Here is a 20832-nt window from a genome sequence, read left to right on the forward strand (position 1 = left end):
GTGCCGGTTTTCCTGCCCTCCCCCTTCCCCGATGTAGCTACGGACCGCCGCTGGACCCCCAGGTAATTTAAGGCATTTGGGGGGGGGGGTTCGGGAGGGTGAGGGATTTAATTTAAAGGGTCGGGGGTGGGTTTTAGGGGGTTTTAGTGTGCCGGTTCACGATTTTAACGATACTCTAAACACCCAAACGGCAACGATACGATTCCCTCCCCCTCCCAGCCGAAATCAATCGTTAAGACGATCAAGGACACGATTCACATCTCTAGGGAATAGCCACTTCTATTACTGGCATCAGTAGCATGGGATCTACTTATTGTTTGGGTTCTTACCAGGTACTTGTAACCTGGATTGGCCACTGTTGGAAACAGGATGCTGGGCTTGATGGACCCTTGGTCTGACCCAGTACGGCATGTTCTTATGTTCCATGCTGCCACTGGAAGCTCTCTCTGCCCTTCAGGGTATTTCATCTAACCTGGGTACCCGCTCCTCGGGGGCCCTTTGCTTTCTTTCAGGTGCCTATCTGGGACTGGACTGACTCAGTAAGACAACTTCTTATGATGGTAGACTACTAAAATGAATAATTTATGTTTTTGATATACATATTGATAGTCTATAGCAACTCAATCAGCTTTTTTACAGAAGTCTACAAATTTTAAATAAATAAACTTAGGCCCAGGGTAGTTTGAACATTGGCTATTTCAGAAAAGAAAAATTGTATGCTGTCTGTATATAGTGGATAGTATAAACATTTACAAATCGGCATGAGGCATATATTGAATAAGGTAGCTGAAGAACATTGAGGTATACCAGTTATTAAGGAGTGCCAAGATGAGTATTGGGAACCATTTCTCACCTGTTGTGAATGGTTTGATGTATAGTTCCTAAACCACTTTTAATACTGTACTGTCTGTTCCAATTTGGTTGAGTCGAGCATGAGGTATCTTATAATCCAGGATTCCGAAAGCTATGCTTAGCATCACCACAGTGAATGTGTGCACATATATTGGCTGGGTGATGGCTGCTGAATACCAAACTGTATTCAGCGGTCACCGCTTAGCCAGATAAGCATTTACCCTGCTAAACAGGTAGCCAGATATCATGCAGCGGGCAATGAGCAGATCGGGGGCAGGACTACTTTTCTAATATTCAGACATGTCCCATTAAGTTAACTGGATAAGTTAGGCCTGCCATAGAACAGGTCTAACTTAGCCAGATATAACTTATCTGGCTTAATGGTGATTTTGCATAGCTATGTTGCTGATTATCACATGTAAGTTAGCAAGATAATTCTTATTCGCCTAACTTAACATAGTCATTCAGTTTTGAATATTGAGGCCACCAGTGACTAAGTTATCGATTTAAATGTCTTTTCAATATTTGCCCCACTCATCCGGCAAAAGATTAGCCAGATAACACATTATCTGGATAAAATTTGGCCAATTTATTTTGTAAAATTCCAGGGGCATTCCAGGGAGGAGTTAAGATATTAAGAGTTAGCCGGTAAACATTCAATAGCAGCTACTCCACTGAATATCACTTCAGTGTTAGCCAGATATGTTCGCTGCAGTAGTTCCTGTTGTGCTTCCTGGCCTTGCTGGTGCCGTGGTCGGGCCTGCTCACCTCATGCTGCCCTCCACCAGTTCTGGCCTTGCAGCAGCCGCCAGCTCCCGATGCTCTCCCCAGGCATCCGTGGCCTCTTCCACGCCACAGGCCTCTCAGCGGAGCTCCCGTAGAGGCTCTGTGTCCTCCATCTCCTCGGCCACGCCCCTAGGCGTGCATGCGGCCAACATAAGAAAATTATTCCTTACCTGCTAATTTTCGTTCCTGTAATACCATGGATCATTCCAGACGGTGGGTTATGTTCCATGTCCAGCAGATGGAGTCAGAACACAAAATTCCGAGGGAGGACCCATATAACCACGCCTCCCCTGTAACAGCTCTCAGTAACTAGACTAACAAAGCCCAAAGAGAGAGACTAAAAACAGAGGGATCAAGAAATCAAAGAAGGAATTGAAATAACCACTGTCCAAATAAACAGCAACTAAATTCTGAACAGTGAACTTGCGAACAGCAGTGCGTGAACAAAAAAGACGCGCAGTATTCGAAATACAGAGTAAAAGATTGTTAAGACAGGTAGGCAGGGATGTCCCACAAGCAAACCCTCAAACCAAGGGAGGGTGTCTGGAATGATCCATGGTATTACAGGAATGAAAATTAGCAGGTAAGGAATACATTTCTTTTCCCTGTACATACCAGGATCATTCCAGACGGTGGGATGTACCAAAGCTTTCCCATCACGGGTGGGCCGCAGACAGCCCTGCTCGTATTACCTTGTCTCCAAGCTGACCGCCCGGAGCACCGACGTCCAGGCGATAATGTCTTGCAAAAGTATGGATCGACTTCCAGGTGGCCGCCCTACAAATCTCCTGAGTGGAGACGGAGGAGCTCTCCGCCCAAGATGTCGCCTGGGCTCGAAGAGAATGAGCCTTGACAACCAGCGGAGGGGACTTACTTACGCCAAGGTACGCCGCTATGATCGCTCCCTTCAACCACCGCGCTATAGATTGTTTGGAGGCCATGCAACCCTTCCGGGGTCCGGACCAGAGGATAAAGAGATGATCGGAGAGCCGAAAATCATTAGTCACCTCCAGATAGCGTATCAGAGACCGCCGTACATCCAGTCTACGCAGGTCTCCAGACTCAGAAGAGGCAAAAGATGGTAATTCCACCGATTGGTTGAGGTGGAATGCCGAAACCACTTTAGGGAAAAAAGAAGGAACCGTCCTCAGCGAAACCCCTTCAGGTGTGAAACGAAGATATGGTTCACGACAGGATAGGGCCTGCAGCTCGGAAATACGTCTTGCTGAACTGATTGCCACGAGAAAAATGGTCTTGAGAGTGACATCCTTGATGGTAGCCGAGCTTAGAGGTTCGAACGGCAAACCACAGAGGACTCGGAGCACCAGATTCAGATTCCACGACGGACAAGGTGGGCGAATCGGAGGCTTCAAGTATTTCACTCCTTTAAGGAAACGGGAGACGTCTGGATGCGAGGACAGAAACTCCTTATTTCCACTGCGAAGAAAAGCCCCCAAGGCCGCCACCTGAACCTGAAGAGAATTGTAAGCAAGACCCAAATCCAAACCTGCCTGCAAGAAGGAAAGGACTTGTGGCACTGAGGCCTGCATGGGAAGAATGTCATTCGCTCCACACCAATCCTCAAAGACCTTCCAGACTCGAACATAGGTAACAGAGGTGGACATCTTACGTGCTTTCAGTAGCGTTGAAATAACCGGCTCCGGATAACCGCGCCTCCTCAACTGACGCCTCTCAAAAGCCAGGCCGCAAGACAGAAGCGATCTGCCTCCTTGAAAAATATTGGTCCCTGGCGTAGAAGACGTGGCAGCTGACCGAGACGAAGGGGACCCTCCACCGTCAAATTGCGCAGATCCGCGAACCACGGTCATCGAGGCCACTCTGGCGCCACAAGGATCACCGGCCCTTGGTGTGCCTCTATCCTGCGGATGACCTTGCCCACGAGGGGCCACGGTGGGAAAACATATAGGAGACAGTGGCGCGGCCCCGCCCTCGGTGCCGCGCTCCCGCCTGCGGCTGAAGAAGCGGGCGGCCTTTGCATTTCCAGCGGTTGCCATTAGGTCTACGTGCGGTGTCCCCCATCGCCGTACTATTATCCGCATCACCTGCTGCGAGAGCTCCCACTCCCCGGGATCCAAGTTTTGTCGGCTGAGAAAGTCCGCCTGTATGTTGTCTACTCCCGCTATATGCGAGGCCGCTAGTTGTTGGAGGTGAAGCTCTGCCCACTCCATCAATTTGTCAGTTTCCAGAGAGACCAACCGACTTCTCGTGCCTCCCTGGCGATTGATGTATGCCACTGTAGTCGCATTGTCCGATAGCACCCTGACTGCTTGATGGCGTACTATGGGAAGAAACCCTGTAACGCCAGACGGACCGCCCTGGTCTCCAAGCGGTTGATGGGCCACTTCGACTGTTCCTCCGTCCATCGACCCTGGATTGAGCTGTCCCGACAGACCGCTCCCCAGCCTGTGAGGCTGGCGTCCGTGGTGATAATCACCCAATCCGGGTCCTCCAGCAACACCCCCTGAGCTAGGTGCCGCGGTTCCAGCCACCAATGGAGACTGATGAAGGTTCCTCTCGGAATCGGAAGGATTGCCTGGAAATCTCTCGACACTGGCTGCCACCGGGAGAGTAGGGATCTCTGCAGAGGCCTCAGATGCGCAAATGCCCAAGGAACCAGATCGATGGTCGAGGCCATGGTCCCCAGTACCTGCAGGTAGTCCCAGGCAGTGGGCGTCTCGAGCGCCATAAATCCTTGAATCTGCTGACGCAGAGAATGAGCTCTGTCCGGATGCAGAAAAACCCTGGCATTCTTGGTGTCGAAGGTACAGAGAAGGGCTACCAAAATGATAAGGGGAATGGAACAACTCCCCTATGAGGAAAGACTAAAGAGGTTAGGACTTTTCAGCTTGGAGAAGAGACGACTGAGGGGGGATATGATAGAGGTGTTTAAAATCATGAGAGGTCTAGAACGGGTAGATGTGAATCGGTTATTTACTCTTTCGGATAGTAGAAGGACTAGGGGACACTCCATGAAGTTAGCATGGGGCACATTTAAAACTAATCGGAGAAAGTTCTTTTTTACTCAACGCACAATTAAACTCTGGAATTTGTTGCCAGAGAATGTGGTTCGTGCAGTTAGTATAGCTGTGTTTAAAAAAGGATTGGATAAGTTCTTGGAGGAGAAGTCCATTACCTGCTATTAAGTTCACTTAGAGAATAGCCACTGCCATTAGCAATGGTTACATGGAATAGACTTAGTTTTTGGGTACTTGCCAGGTTCTTATGGCCTGGATTGGCCACTGTTGGAAACAGGATGCTGGGCTTGATGGACCCTTGGTCTGACCCAGTATGGCATTTTCTTATGTTCTTATGTTCTTATGAAGTGAGCTCCCAGAAAATCAAGCGACTGGGACGGGACCAGGCTGTTCTTGGTGAAGTTGACAATCCATCCCAGAGATTGGAGAAGTTGTACCATTCTGTCGACTGCGAGGATACACTGCGCTCGTGACTTAGCACAGATGAGCCAATCGTCTAGGTAAGGATGCACAAGGATGCCTTCCTTGCGCAAGGTTGCCACCACTACCACCATGATCTTCGTGAAAACCCGTGGAGCTGTGGCCAGGCCAAAGGGAAGAGCGCGAAATTGGAAGTGTTGACCCAAAATTTTGAAGCGTAGGTAACGCTGATGAGCTTGACAAATTGGTATGTGGAGATACGCCTCCGTGAGATCCAACGAAGCCAAGAATTCTCCCGGATGAACTGCCGCTAACACTGAACGGAGTGTCTCCATGCGGAAACGAGGGACTCTGAGGGACCGGTTGACCTGCTTGAAGTCCAGGATAGGACGAAAAGTACCTTCCTTCTTGGGAACCAAGTTTGGCGGCTGGCACCGGCACTATGGCCCCCAATTGAAGGAGACGATCGAGGGTCTGCCGCACGGCTCCCTGTTTGATTAAGGACCCGCAAGGGGAAAACAGGAACCGGTCCCAAGGAGCGCAAACAAAATCCAAAGCGTAACCGCGTCTTAGAATATCCAGAACCCATTGATCCGACGTGATTTGGACCCGCTCTTCGTAGAAGAGAGCAAGGCGACCCCCCAGTCGAGGGACCACCTCGCGGGTCCGTCTGGCATCATTAGGTAGATTTAGTGGATGTACCAGCACCCTGCGCTTCCTTACCCTGGCGGCGCCCACGAAAGGGCCGGTTCCAGGAGTGCGAACGAGAAGAGGGAGCCTGAGGTGGCTGTTGCCTCGGAGGACGCGCTCTCCGCTGGTTACGATAACGGTTTCTGGAGTAATTATATGATTTTGACGAATGGGGTCGATCTTCGGGCAACTTGTGCACTGTGTTCTCATTAAGGGACTTGATGATCTGATCCAAGTCTTCACCAAAAAGATACCTACCCTTAAAAGGAAGGGACCCCAAACGTGACTTGGAAGAGGCATCAGCCGACCAATTGCGAAGCCAAAGGAGCCGACGCGCTGAGACCGCCGCCACCATGGTTCGGGCTAGGACCCTTAAAAGATCATATAAAGCATCCGCTCCATAGGCAACCACGGCTTCCAGTCTGTCCACCTGGTGAGCCTCAGTGTCTGGTAAGGACTGGGAGGTGAGAAGCTGCTGCACCCACTGAAGACCTGCTCGCTGTGCGAGGGAACTGCAGATAGCCGCCCGCATCCCTAAGGCCGAGACCTCAAAGATACGCTTGAGGTAAACCTCCACCTTCCAATCCTGCATATCCTTCAACGCCGTCCCTCAAGTGACAGGAATAGTGGTATGCTTTGTGACCGCTGATACCGCAGAATCTACAGCGGGAACTTCCAAAAAATCGGCCGGCAGAGGATACAATTTTTCCATGGCTCTACCGACCCTAAGGTTGGCCTCCGGGGAATCCCATTCCCGAGTGATCAACTGCAAGATCTTGTGATGAGTGGGAAAAGACTTGGCTAGAGGCCGCAGTCCTGCTAGGAGGGGGTCCCCCTTCTTGAGAGCCGGGTCAGGCCCCACCGGTTCTGGAGGGGGATCAATATCCATTTCCTGGAGGATGTAGGGAATGAGGTCATCTAACTCCGCCGCTTGGAAGATGCGGAGGACCCTAGGGTCGTCGCCCTCCACCTGGGCCACCAAGGTGGGGTCGTCCACGTCAGGGTCCTGGGATTGTCCTTCCCCCGACGAAGTCTGTATTATCGATGGTGTCCCGGTAGGGCCACGAGATGTCCCCGCTCCCCCGCCTACTAAAGGGGGGCGAGTCTGAGGGAGTGAACCACCCAGGAGGGGGGTAGGACATGGTATCTTGGGGGGAAGAGGGTCCCCAGGTCCTGAAGGTTGTGTCTCTGCTCTGAAGAAAAGCCCTGTGCATCAGGACTATGAATTCAGGGGAAAAGGCCTGGCATCCTGAGGGGTCACCCACCGGGGGATCCCCCCTCTGCCTACCAGGATTAGACTCGGAGTAAGGGTCCAAAACGGGCCTAGAAGTGGGGAACGGATTATCCGTGTCCTCCTCAGAAAGCGCGGCATCAGAATCTTGCAACAAAATGGCCGCCGTTCCCGCGTTGAGAGGGAATGGGGCCTGACGCTTCCTTCCCACGCAGTCTGCAGCTCGAACGTCCTTGTTAGTAGTTGGCGCACATTCCCCCTCGGGGAAACAGCCTGAGCACAGACCCTCTTCAGAAAATAATCCGGCCCTGTCGGAGCCCTCACAAGGCGCCTCTTCAGAAAATAATCCAGCCCTGTCGGAGCCCTCACAAGGCGCCGCGGACTGCATCGTCACAGGGAGAGGGGGGGGGGGGGGGGGGAGGCTCTACAGGTGGCTCGCCCCACCCGGCAACAGACGCTTGCCGCGATCCCCCACCTACCTGAAGAACGGACGGGGAATTACCCTCCCAACAGCAGGCGGCCCCGGGGAATGGTGCTTCGCGGTGCCGCATGTCGGGATCTCGGTTGCTCCCCAAAAGAGAGGGGGGAAAACCTAGGTCAGGAGGGAGAGGCCAGCGCTACCGACTTTCACCTCAGAGAGCCGGAGTCCAAAAAATTGCAGTCTTCTGCTGAAAAAGAAGATGAAACAAAAATACACTTACCCCAATTGAGCCCTCAGTGAGGAAAATGAGAAAAGAAAGAAAACAGGCAACAGCCTGTCAACAAGTCACCAGGCTAGAGAGCAATGAGCCAGCACCAGTGGAGAGCTCTCCCCCTGCTGTAAGAGGAGCCTTAGCAAAGTGACCTAAACTGTAAATTTAAAAATTCCTAATTTTTTTTTTTTTTAAACTTGATCCCCCTGAGGAGGTAGCCCTAAGCTAACAAGCTGGGGACCACAAGTCCCCTGCTCACATCTGCTGGAGTCAGAACGTTACTGAGAGCTGTTACAGGGGAGGCATGGTTATATGGGTCCTCCCCTGGGAATTTTGTGTTCTGACTCCATCTGCTGGACATGGAACATAACCGTCTGGAATGATCCTGGTATGTACAGGGAACTGTTCTTTTAAAGGGCCAAGCGCAGGAAACCCAGCTCGGACGCATCCCGCTGACATCACATGGCCACAGTATATAAGGTGAGGCTCCGTCCCTAGAACCTTGCCTTGGCAATCGGGTCGACACCTCAGTGTTTCCAGTTTGCCTGTATCTTGCTCTTGTGCCTGATCCTTGCTCTAGCATCTCCTTGTTCCAGCATCTCCGTGTTCCCGTGGTCCTGTCTTTTCAGCGTTTGTCTTGTTCCTGCTCCACGTTCCCTAGTAGTACCCTTTGGACTGATTCTTGGTACTGTCCCCTGCTTGCCTATAACTCACCGCTGCCTGGACTTGACCTTTGACTGCCTACTGATGTTGACCGCTGCCTGGAACTGACCCTCACTTGCCTTGACTACTCTGACCTTGGATTTGACCCCTGTTTTGGCTGACCACTTCTAGATGGATACCCTGGCTTTGACCCCTGCGCTTCACTCGGACACTCTCTTGTCTTCTGTGACCTCCAGACCGACCTACTTAAGAGTCTGACCGCGGCTTCCACCTAACCAGACCCACAGGCGCTGCCTGGTTCACCCAGAGAGCCTTCCTGAACTGTTACCTCACAGAGGTGTCCAGTTCGTCTGGTCCACCCTCTTTGCATCAGCCGCACACCCTTACTCGTGGTGGGCACACTTCTCCGGGAGACCCTCTGAGGCCCACCTAAGTCCAGGCGGGCCGGGTACCCAAGGGCTCAACCTGTGGAAACCCCAGACTGTTACTGGCGAAGCCTCCAGCTAGCCTCTGTCTCCTCGTGTGCTCCGCTTCCTGGTGGTAGGCGCTCTCTGGCTCCGACCAGAAGACCGTACCAATTCTGCACCAGGCCAAGGGTCCACCTCCAGCGCAACAGTTCCAGTCATCAAGGCTTCTATGAATAAAACTTAATTTGCTATCATCTGCTAGCAATGGGTCACAGCAGTTGCAGACTTCCAATACAAATTCAAGTCCCTGAAGTTGATATATGAATGGCCACAAATGCAGGTGCAAGAAAATTTGGATGAAGATTAAATTCTTCTAATGGGATATCACTCCATCCAATAATTACATCAAAATCATCTTTGGTTTGATTTTGGATTAGGGAGCAGAAAGCAGAGTTGCTTACCTGTAACAGGTGTTCTCACAGGACAGCAGGATGTTAGTCCTCACATCTGGGTGACATCATCAGGATGGAGCCCAATTATGGAACACTTTTGTCAAAGTTTCTAGAACTTTGCCTGGCACGTACTGGGCAAGCCCAGCATAGCACCAACCCTGCATCCAAGCAGGGGTCCCCTTTCAGTCTCATCTTATAAGAAAAAATACATGCTAAAAATAAAATAAAACGTAAACGAACCCAACTCCGCAGGGTGGCAGGTGGGTTTTGTGAGGATTAACATCCTGCTGTCCTGTGAGAATACCTCACATATGGGTGAGTACTGAGCTGAGGATGCCTGAGCAAAGCACCAAATAAACCCAAAGACATGCAACAGGCACAACAACAGGGGTGGAAATTTGGTTAGGAGGGCATCCTGAACGGGTCGGTGGAAGGATGTTGGGAAGTTAAACTGAAAACAAGTTGCGTACAATGGACTGGCCAAAGATGGAATCCTAAGTGCCAGCTTTATCTAAGCAATAATGGGCTGCAAAGGTATGGAGAGAACTCCAGGTAGCAGCCTTACAAATATCAGCAAGCGGCACCAAACGGAGGTGCGCTACCGATGATGCCATGGCCCTTACAAAGTGTGCTTTTACACGGTCTTGTAGCGGAATGCTTGCTTGCTTGTAGCAAAAAGAAATGCATTTCGCCAATCAGGAGGAGAGGGTCTGCTTTCCCACAGGATTCCCCAATTTGATGGTATCAAAAGAAACAAACAGTTGAGTGGATTTCCTGTGGGCCGACGTGCGATCTAGATAGAAAGCTAGAGTATGTTTGCAGTCCAAAGAATGCAGAGCCTGTTCTCCTGGGTTCGAATGGGGCTTGGGAAAAAAGGTAGGTAGAATAATAGATTGGTTAATATGAAACTCCGACACTACCTTCAGCAAAAATTTAGGGTGAGAATGGAGCACTACCCTCTCATGCAGAATTTTAGTGTAAGGCGGGTAAGGTAACTAATACCTGTAATTCACTAACTCTGCGAGCGGATGTGATTGCAAGAAGAAAAACTACTTTCCAGGTAACATAGCAGAGATCACAGGAGTGGAGAGGCTCAAACGGAGGTTACATGAAACCACATTAAGGTCCCAAGCAGGGGCAGGAGGGCGCAGTGGAGGTTTTAAATGGAGCAAGCCTCTCATGAAACGTGATACTAGGGGTTGTGTTGAAATGGAAACATCTCCTACACCCTTATGGTACGCAGACACTGCACGAACATGCACTCTGATAGAGGAAGTTTTTAGGCCTAACTCTGACAGGTGCCAGAGATAGTTTAGGAACCTCGCAGTGGAACAAGTGAAGGGGTCTATGGACATGGAAGTGCACCAGACCGTAAACCTCTTCCATTTAGAGCGATAAGACCTTCTCGTTGAAGGCTTTTGTGAAGCTACCAGGACTCGGGATACCAACTCTGAAAGGTTAAGAGGTTGGAGTATTAACCTTTCAACATCCAGGCCGACAGAGCCTGGAGGTTGGGGTGATGCAGGTACCCTTCGTTCTGAGTTATTAGAAGGGGATCCTTCCCAGAGGAATGTGCCGGCATACTGATAAGTCCTGGAGGACTGGAAACCACACCTGGCATGGCCAGTGGGGAGCTATCATGATCCCTTGTCCTGCCAGAACTTCATGAGAGTCTTTGAAATGAGAGGAAGTGGAGGGTACACAAAGGAGACCGCTGGCCCAGGAGAGGGCGAAGGCATCTCTTGATTGCGAGTGGTGACTGCGAATGAGAGAGCAGAAGTTGTCTACTTTGTAGTTGTGGACCGACGCAAAGAGGTCTATGCGACGGTAACCCCAGCGTTGGAATATCTTGTCCACTATCGTGGGGTTGAGAGCCCACTCGTGTGGATGGAAAGTGCGACTCAGCTTGTCTGCCAAAAAATTGTGCACTCCCAGCAAGTAGGTTGCTTTGAGGTACATCGAGCGGGAAAGGGCCCATGCCCATATCTGTGCAGCTTCCTGTCATAGGAGGTAGGAGCCCGTTTCCCCTTGCTTGTTGATGTAACACATCGCAACCTGACTGTCTGTTTGAATCAGGATGGCTTTGTTTGATAGGCAATCCTGCAAGGCCTTGAGGGCATATCTGATGGCCCGTAGCTCCAGGAAATTTATCTGGTGTTTGGCATGTTCCCCCGAGTCTTCAGGTCGCCTACATGTGCACCCCAGCCAAAGTTGGATGCGTCTGTTAAGGTAATTTGAGGTTCTGGAGCCTGAAATGAAAGGCCTTGAATGAGATTGGAGTGTTGTATCCACCAGGCTAGTGCCAGACGGAGCTGTTTGGTAACCTGGATAATGCTGGAAATTGGCTGACAAGCTTGAATCCACTGGTATTTTAAGGTCCACTGCATCACTCTCATGGCTAGGTGAGCCATCAGAGTTACATGCACCGAAGATGCCATGTGACTTAGCAGTATGAGGAAGTGACGAGCAGTTGAAGATACTCGAGTCCTTAGGTAATGCGCCAGAGATGCTATGGTGAAAGCGCAATCCTGGGGAAGGAAGGCTTTCGCCTGTATAGTGTTTAGGTCGGTCCCTATGAAGGATAAGGTTTGGGATGGAACTATCTTGGATTTGGGATAGTTGATTAGAAATCCTAAGAGATCAGGGTGTGGATAGTGAGACGCAGGGAGTCTAGTGCGCCCTGCTGAGTAGGAGCCCTTATCAACTAGTCATCGAGATAAGGGTAGACATGCACACCCTGATTACTGAGGAAGGCTGCGACCACCACCAGGCACTTGGTGAATACTCATGGAGCAGACACTAGGCTGAATGGTAGTACACGGTACTGGAAATGACGAGGGCCGACCAGGAATCGCAGGTACTTGCGATGAGATAGAGTAATTGAGATTGGTGTGTAAGCATCTTGGAGATTTAGAGAGCATAGCCAATCTCCTCTTTGTAGAAGAGGAAGTAGAGAGCCCAAGGTTACCATTTTGAATTTTTCTCTCTTCAAAAATTTGTTTAGGGCGCGGAGGTCCAGTATCAGGCGTACGCCATCTGACTTTTTTGGTATTAGAAAATACCAGGAATAAAACCCCTGCCCCTGCTGGGAGAAGGGCACCAGTTCTATTGCTTGGGATTTGAGGAAGGATGAGATCTCCTGTTGGAGCAAGGGAGAGTGGTCGGACGTCCCCCACGTCAGCCGAGGTGGAGAGTCCGCTGGAACAGTCAGGAAATTTAGGTGGTAACCTTGAGTGACTGTATGCCAGACGCTGTTGAAGTGGCAGAGCCAGCCTCCGACCGGTATGGATGGAAGAGGAGGTTGGCTTACACTCTCCAGGAAGGAGTCAAAAGCCCGACGCTGGTCCAGGCTGAGACTTTTGAGGCAGAGTCTGCCTGGATTGACCTTTTTGGTAAGGCCTGGAAGGGCGTCCTCTAGAAGCCAGAGGATAGCAAGTGTTGCTTACCTGTAACATGTGTTCTCACAGGACAGCAGGATGTTAGTCCTCACATATGGGTGACATCAGGATGGAGCCCAATCACGGAAAACTTCTGTCAAAGTTTCCAAAACTTTGACTGGCCCCTACTGGGCATGCCCAGCATGGCACTAACCCTGCAGCCAGCAGGGATCCCCCTTCAGTCTCTTTTTTCCGCGCAGCAGTAGCCTCGCAGATTAGGAGCTCTGAAGAGATTCCTGACAGGAATTTTCCTCACGGAGTTAATTAAAATTAGATTGCCCCTCAGGGGTCCCTCCTCTAACTTTTCTCAGGCCACGGTACTCTGGTAAGTTTTTCACCGTTTATCGTCGATTACCGTCGAGTTTGGCCCTCGCAGCCTACTGGCCGTCGAACGTACTGCGGCTTGATTTTTTCTATGGCCATGGCGTCGGGGTTTCATCGGTGCCCGGACTGTACTCGCACCATGTCTATAACAGACCCTCATGGAGTCTGTGTAATGTGTTTAGGCCGTGAGCATGATGTCCTGACTTGCACCAAATGTGCCCTCATGACACCAAAAGGTTGCAAAGCCAGAATGGAGAAGATGGGACTCCTTACCGTGCTCACACCCCGACGCCGTCCATCGCATCGACGTCATCGGAACTGGCACCGTCTAAGTCGCACCAGCGTCGACAACCGTCCAGTGACCGCCCGCCATCGACGTCTTCACGGCCATCGATTCCCGTTTCTCCCCCTCAAGATCAAGGGGATCGTAGGGAGAAACATTGCCATCGGCATCGTAAGTCTCAGACCGTTGAGGGAGCGAAATCATCAACCTCGCCACCGTCCGAGCCATCATCGAAGAAGCCCCGTCCAGGAACGGCACAGACCACTCCTGCGACCGGGACATTGAGGCCACCCTCACCCGATGGTTTGGGAGTCGCGATTCCGCCTGTAAAGGTGGTCCCCTCCGACTGTGCCTCAGCCTCCCTCTTCCGTCACGGAGCTGGGGCTGATTGCCCCAGGGCTCTGGGAAGAACTGGATGGGCTGGTCCAGGAGGCCATCAACAAGGCGATGCAACTGGAAGGCTGTGGCCAACAGCCTCCATTCCCCTGGGTCTACACTTTCTCTGCTGAGGTAGTCCGCAGTGACGTCTTTTCCTGCAATGTGGGCGGCTGCGATCTCTTGTAGGTTTGATTCCGCCCACCACATTAGGGGGTCTATTTCCAGGGACCCCTGTTGGTTCCTGGTTCCTCCCTAGCGGTTAATGTAGGCCACTGTTGTGGCATTGTCCGACATGACTGACCGATTCGCCCCGGAGTCTGTGATTGAACCTTAGGCAGGCTAGTCTGACTGCCCGTGCTTCCAATCAGTTGATGTTCCATCCCGATTCTTCCTTGTTCCATTGTCCCTGGGCGGTCAATTCATGGCAGTGGGCTCCCCACCCTCGTAGGCTCGCATCCATGGTGAGCAGGACCCAGGTTGGTGGGGATAGCCTTACTCCCTTGCTCAGATGGTCTTCTTGTAGCCACATTGTAGTTGGGTTCGAACTTCCTCCGGGAGCCGGAGGCGGACAGGGTAGTTCTGGGACATCTGATTCCATTGTGACAGTAGGGAATGCTGTAGGGGCCGCATGCGAGATCTTGCCCATAGGATCACTTCCAGCGTGATTGACATGAGGCACAGGACTTGGAGGTAGTCCCACACCTTGGGGGGCGAAGACTGCTCAACAGGTTTCGCAATTAGTTCATCAGTTTTGTTCTCCTTCTAGGAGTTAGGCTGACCTTGTCTTGTCTGGTGTGGTGTCAAACCGGACTCCCAGGTATTCCAGAGATTGGGAGCGCTACAGACAGCTCTTGTTCGTGTTGACCGCCCACCCAAGGGTCTCCAATAGAGTTTTGACTGATGGTTGCCTGATGACTTTCCTCTGGGGATTTTGCCCTGATCAGCCAATCGTCCAGATATGGGGGTACGAGGATTCCTTCTTTCCTCAGCATTGCCGCCACTACCACCATGATTTTGGTGAATGTTCGGAGCGCTGTAGCTAGCCTGAAGGGTAGTCCCTGGAACTGGTAGTGGTGGTCCAGGATCGCGACGCACAGAAAACAGTGATGCTCATGGTGGACCGAGATGTGCAGGTAGGCTTCTGACAGATCCAGGGATGTGAGGAATTCTCCCGGCTGTATCACTCTTATGACCGAGCATAGGGTTTCCATGCGGAAGCGAAGGACCCTCAGGTGACGGTGGACGGACTTTAGGTCCAGGATGGGTCGGAACGTACCCTCTTTTCTTGGGAATGATAAAATAAATGGAATAGAGCCCAGTATTTTGTTGTTGCACGGGCACAGGCATTATGGCCATTAAGGCAAGCAATTTGGTCAGCGGGGTTTCCACTGCCGTCCTCTTGGAGGGGTCGTGGCAGGGAGATTTCACAAATTTGTCTGGAGGGATGTTGTGGAAGTCCAGATAATATCCCTCTCGGATGATGATTAGGACCAATCTTTGGTAGAATAGGGCAAGCGTGCCCCCTATATGGCTTCTTCCTGTGGATGGGCCGACTGATTTTCATTGCGGGGTGCGGCTGGGATCTGGACCAGAGCTGGCTCCCCTTTTGTTGTGCGAAAGGACTGGCCCCTGCCTGCGGGGCAAGTTGCTTGATATGTACTCTTGTATGGTTTGAAGCGCTGTGATCCCCTGCCCTTAGATGTTCAGGGAGAGGGACGCTGGCTTCTCTTGTTCTTGTCCTCCGGTAGCCACGGTAATGGGGATTCGCCCCATTTGTCAGCTAACTTTCAAACCCTTCATTAAATCTATCATAAGTGACTGCTACTTCAAACTATCAAAAAACTCAGACCTCTACTTTACTTCACGGACTTTCGCACAGTACTGCAATCTATTATTTTCTCCAAAATTGACAACTGTAATGCTCTCTTCCTTGGCCTCCCTTCCTCATATACCAAACCTTTACAACTCCTTCAGAATGCATCAGCACGCATCCTCACCAGTTCCAAAAAATGTGACCACATCACACCAACGCTGATCGAACTCCATTGGCTACCTATACAATCCCGAATCCTTTTCAAGGCTCTTTCCCTCATCCACAAAAGTATCACCAATGAAAACACCAACTGGATCAACCCCCCCTACTTCTTCGCACCTCTACTCTACCAACTCATGCTGCACTCCAAGGAACACTCCGTACCCCTACTATCAACTAAACTCATCTCCACAATGAACAGAGCCTTTTCTCGGGCCGGTTCCACCCTTTGGAACTCCATGCCCCCAGACCTACGCACTGAATCCTCTACCCCTAAATTCAAGAAAAAATTTAAAAAACTTGGTTGTTCCTACAGGCCTACCCATCCAATGTAGCCTGAACCATATACTGGACCCTTCCTGCTCAACCTGTATAATTTGTCATTATTTCCAATTGCGTTAGCACTACCCTTTAAATTGCTTTCTCTCCTCTTCTTTCCCCTTTTCCCTCTCTCCGCTTATAATGTATTTACCACCCAATGTTTGTCGAACAGTTTTGTAAATTGCCGTTCTGCTTCTCCAGTTACCCAATCTTTGTCAAATTTCGTGTAAATATCCTTTTTGCCTCCCAGTCCTCCAATCAGTATTTCGACCAGAAATATCTGTTCCTTGTAAATTATTACCCTGTTCAATTAATAGTCTCGTTGTTCCTTAGTCACACAGTTACCGTTCAATGTAAAGGCAATGCCTAAAAGTTCTTAAGTTATGTGTAAACCGATACGATGTGCAAACGGATGTCGGTATATAAAAGATTTTAAATAAATAAATAACTTCTCCAGTTCACTTCCGAACAAGAGGGTTGCCTTAAAGGGCATTCTCGTGAGTCTAGTCTTGGACGTCGCGTCAGCTGACCAGCTTCGGAGCCGGAGTTGTCTTCTGGCTGCCACAACAGATGAAACGCCCCTGGCTGCGGTGCGTACCAGGTCGGATGTCGCATCCGTGAGGAATGATACTGCTGGTTCTAGTGCTTTGACGGGCATCGTGGCGTTCCTGGTCTTAGATAAGCAGGCACGTGTCACCACAGCACAGCAGGCTGCGATCTGTAGTGACATAGCTGAAACGTCGAAAGAACGTTTGAGGATGGATTCCAGTTGTCTGTCCTGGGCATCCTTGAGTGCTGCTCCTCCCTAGACTGGGATGGTAGTGCGCTTTGCGACCGCACAGACCATGACATCTACTTTGGGGAATGCCAGGAGATCTTTGGCAGCGGGGTCCGGGGTACATGGCTGCCAGGGTCTGCCCCCTTTGAACACGGCCTCCGGAGACTCCCATTCCAGGTCAATCAGCTGTTGGACAGCTTGTAGCAAAGGAAAATGGCGGGAGGTTTGGCAGAGTCCTTCTAGGAGGGAGTTTCTCTTAGGTTCCCCTGTGGTACTTGTGCCTGGGATAGCAAGCTTTCAAGCTGTGCGCCACGAGGTCTGAAAGCTCGTCTTTGGCGAAGAATCGCCTCATGGTTCAGTAAGGTTCCGTTCCTGGAGGTATTTCTCCTTCCTCCAGGGAGTCTTGATCCTCGTCCGAGGTGTCTGTGTCCCCAATGCTGGAGCTTTTGGGCAGGCAAGGCACTTCTCTGGGTTTAGAGGGTCCCAGGATGTTAGGGTCCTCTGGGGGAGGCTGTGGCATCAGGGGCACCGGTTGCATGTGGACAAAGGTACGTAGGCCTTTGAAAAATTCTACCTAGGAGAAAGATGCTGGGTCTAACTTGAGAGGCGCTGCGTCCCCAGAGAGCCCCGTTTGAAGGAGGTTCCTGCTGGGGTGGATCACCCTGGGCCTCCTCGCACTGTATACACAAGGCCGTGGCCTCTTCGTGCTGCGCAGGTCTAACGTGTAATGCTGGGCAGAGGCCTTGAGCTTCTTGTCCGGTGGTGCCATGGCTTGAGCTCGTAGGATTGCAGAAACCTCCGGTTTGTGCATTCAAGACTTCGCCGGGAGGCTTGTGAGCTCCGGGTGCGCCTAATTTGTGCGTGTAGGTCGAATGTGTGCTCAAGACGACGTGCGCGGGTTTACTTGTACTTAGCACAGTAAAGCGTGGCTGTGTGCCCGGCGCTCTCGTGTGCACAGCTCGCCTCTGCGCACGGATCGAGTCGGCGGACAGAGTGGTGATTAGGTGAAGGCGACCACGCGAGCAATATGGCAACCACCTTGGAGGGTCTCCACGTGGGAGGACCCTCGTATTGAACCGGGGTCTAGCCCGGAAAAGGCTGATCAACCCGGTGGCACTGACGCCGGCTGGCGATCTGTGCAGCTCTTTGAGCCTCGGAGACTTTTAGGAAGTTTTCTACCTTACCTTGTCTCAGCGTTTCCCGGTCTCGTTCCGAGCGGTCTCCAGCTGCAAGGGGGGGGGGGGGGGGGGGGGGAGAGAAAAGTACCTTCACCACCGCACTCAAAGTTGCACCCGCTGCCAAAGTTGGGGGCTAAGTCCACGCCGGGAACCGGCTGCCGGACCGAGACTTACCTCTGAGGGATTGCGGAAATCACCTCAGGAAATCTCAACTGGGGAAGGGACCTGTAGGTATCACCGCAGGAGAGCGGGGCTCGTATGTAGAGGTAAGATTTCAACTTGTTTTGGATTTCTTTGGTTAGAATACTCTTAATGCTGTGCATGTATAGAGTCCCGAACTACTATGGAGACGGAAAATACCAAGGAGCATGGCATCCTGCAGGGGTATATGTACTAGGGCTGACAGATTGAAATCTGATCCATCTCCAACTGCCATCAGGTGCACACTATATCCATTGGTCCCAAGTCCATCTGCTACACTCATGCATTTATGTTCCTGGTGCATGCACATGGTTGTGACTATTTTATAACATGTGCCCCAGATTTTAATAATCACGCAGCAACATGATCGGGCCTTTGCCCAGTTCCCTCCAATAAAGGAGCTGAGAGGGAGGGAACTTCCCTAATCCTAACTCTATCCTTCCTTCCTCTTCCCCTCTCCTGCAACCCCTAAACCTACACTAGTGTTTTTTGGTTTTTTTTTGTTGAAGAACTTATCCGCTCCTCCGAACAGTGAAACATTAGTTTTACGTCAGTGATAATGTGCTGTTGTAATAGTAATCCTGCTCAGTATGAGCTACAGTTCAGATATTTCATGTATGTGCTTAGCTGAAGAGCCAATGGGGCAAAGCCACCATCTGTGAGTTTATGACTGAATGCCTTTAAGTCATAATCTCCCCCCCCCCCCAAACAGAATAACTGCCACGAAGCCTTGTTTGGCCTGGGATAGCCAGCTGTCTAGCCCATGAGCAGAGCCACTAGCCATTTCCATCTACTGGTGGAGGTGCATAGCTCTCTTGTTTGGGATTCATCTGACTGGACACTAAGCAACAGGGAATTGAGCTGAGCAGTGCTCATGCTTATTGCTTCTGCATGTAGAAAAGGAACAGTTTGGAGCCATATTGCAGAGGCTTGAAGAGGAACAGAAGCATGACTGTGTAACTGTAGCTAGTGAGAAAGAAAAGTTGGTTTTTTTGGTTAGAGAGCAATAGAAATAGTTTGGCAAAGGAATGGTGAATAAAAACAGAGGATGTCATAATGCCTCTATCACTCCATGGTGAGACTGCACCTTGAATACTGTGTACACCACTGTGGTCGCCACATCTCAAGAAAGATATGGTTGCGATGGAGAAGGTACAGAGAAGGGAAACCAAAATGATAACGGGGGTGAAACTGCTATCCTATGAGGAAAGACTAAAGAGGTTAGGGCTGCTCAGCTTAGAGAAGACACAGCTGAGGGGGGATATGATATAAGTCTTTAAAAACATGAGAGGTCTAGAACGGGTAAATGTAAATTGGATATTTACTCTGATAATAGAAAGACTAGGGGGCACTCCATGAAGTTAGCATGTAGCACATTTAAAACTAATCAGAGGAAATTCTCTTTCACTCAATGCACAATTAAAACTCTGGAATTTGTTGCTAGAGGATGTGGTTAGTGCAGTTAGTGTAGCTGGGTTTAAAAAAGGTTTGGTAAGTTCTTGGAGAAGTCCATTACCTATTAATCAAGTCAACTTAGAAAATAGCCAATGCTATTACTAGCATCAGTAGCATGGGATAGACAGTTTTTGGGTACTTGCCAGGTACTTGTAGCCTGGATTGGCCACAGGATGCTGGGCTTGATGGACCAAGTATGGCAATTTCTTATGTTCCCTATCTGTGCTCCCCAGCACTTTGCAGTGCAAAACTGACAAGGAGGCAGAGACCTGATGTTATTATGGCAGAACCCTGGCTTGGCTGAGAACTGCATAGACAGGGAGAATAGCACCTGCCATCACCCAAGGTGCTTGGAGTAGAGGCCTTGCTATACCCAATCACGCATGTTGCGCTCCACTGTCACACTAACTCACAGTGGACTCAATAGGAACAGTGTGATGACAGCGTCCCCAGTACCACTGGTGCACTGGGCATGGCTTGGTAGTGGGTGGCATTCTATGGCATCACCTCCCACCCCCCAGTATCTGAGAACGCTCCAAGAAGCTGGACACAGCCCTTAAAACTGCGTCGATAATGGCTCAGTTTTCCTCATGGAATGACAGCAGTGAAGTCCATGGCAACAAATTGTCCATGGAGCCCTGCAGTTATGTCCTGCGATAGCCAACCACATCCACTGGTGCCCAGTGGTGACTGTATCCATAGAGCTATCATGCTTACCAACAAAATGTCACATCAAGAGCACTGAACTTTACTGCACCCAGGGCATCAACGGTACGTGACTGAATCAGGATCAGTTCAACTATATAGAGCACCCTCCCCAGTACGACAGGCACCCGAGGACATCAACCGCCCAGCAGCACTGATAGAGCTCCCAGTGCACGTAGACACTGATGGACTGGTAGTACAGAGGATGCCAGGAGTGCCTGCAGGCAGAGGGTCTGCAGCCTCAACACAGCTCATCAATACCCAAAGGAACGAATGACTGTCAGCACCATTACCTGTTCCCCTCAGTTCACCTATTGTCAGAGGGTGTTGATGCTGCGAGCACGATGGCGTCTTTTGTCAGTGACCATAGCTAACAATAGCCTCACTAGTGCACAAATTCAGGTGGGGCCCCCGATCAACAGCATCCATGGTACCCAATAGCCATAGTCCGTGATGGGGCAGTACGGTGCTCCTTTGAGCCTCGTTGGGACACTACCAAGGAGCCCATAGGGCACAGGACCGCTGCACTTGGATGCTTCGATGTACCAGGG

The sequence above is a fragment of the Rhinatrema bivittatum genome, chromosome 8, assembly GCF_901001135.1.
Source record: "Rhinatrema bivittatum chromosome 8, aRhiBiv1.1, whole genome shotgun sequence".
In the NCBI taxonomy this organism is placed as follows: Eukaryota; Metazoa; Chordata; class Amphibia; order Gymnophiona; family Rhinatrematidae; genus Rhinatrema; species Rhinatrema bivittatum.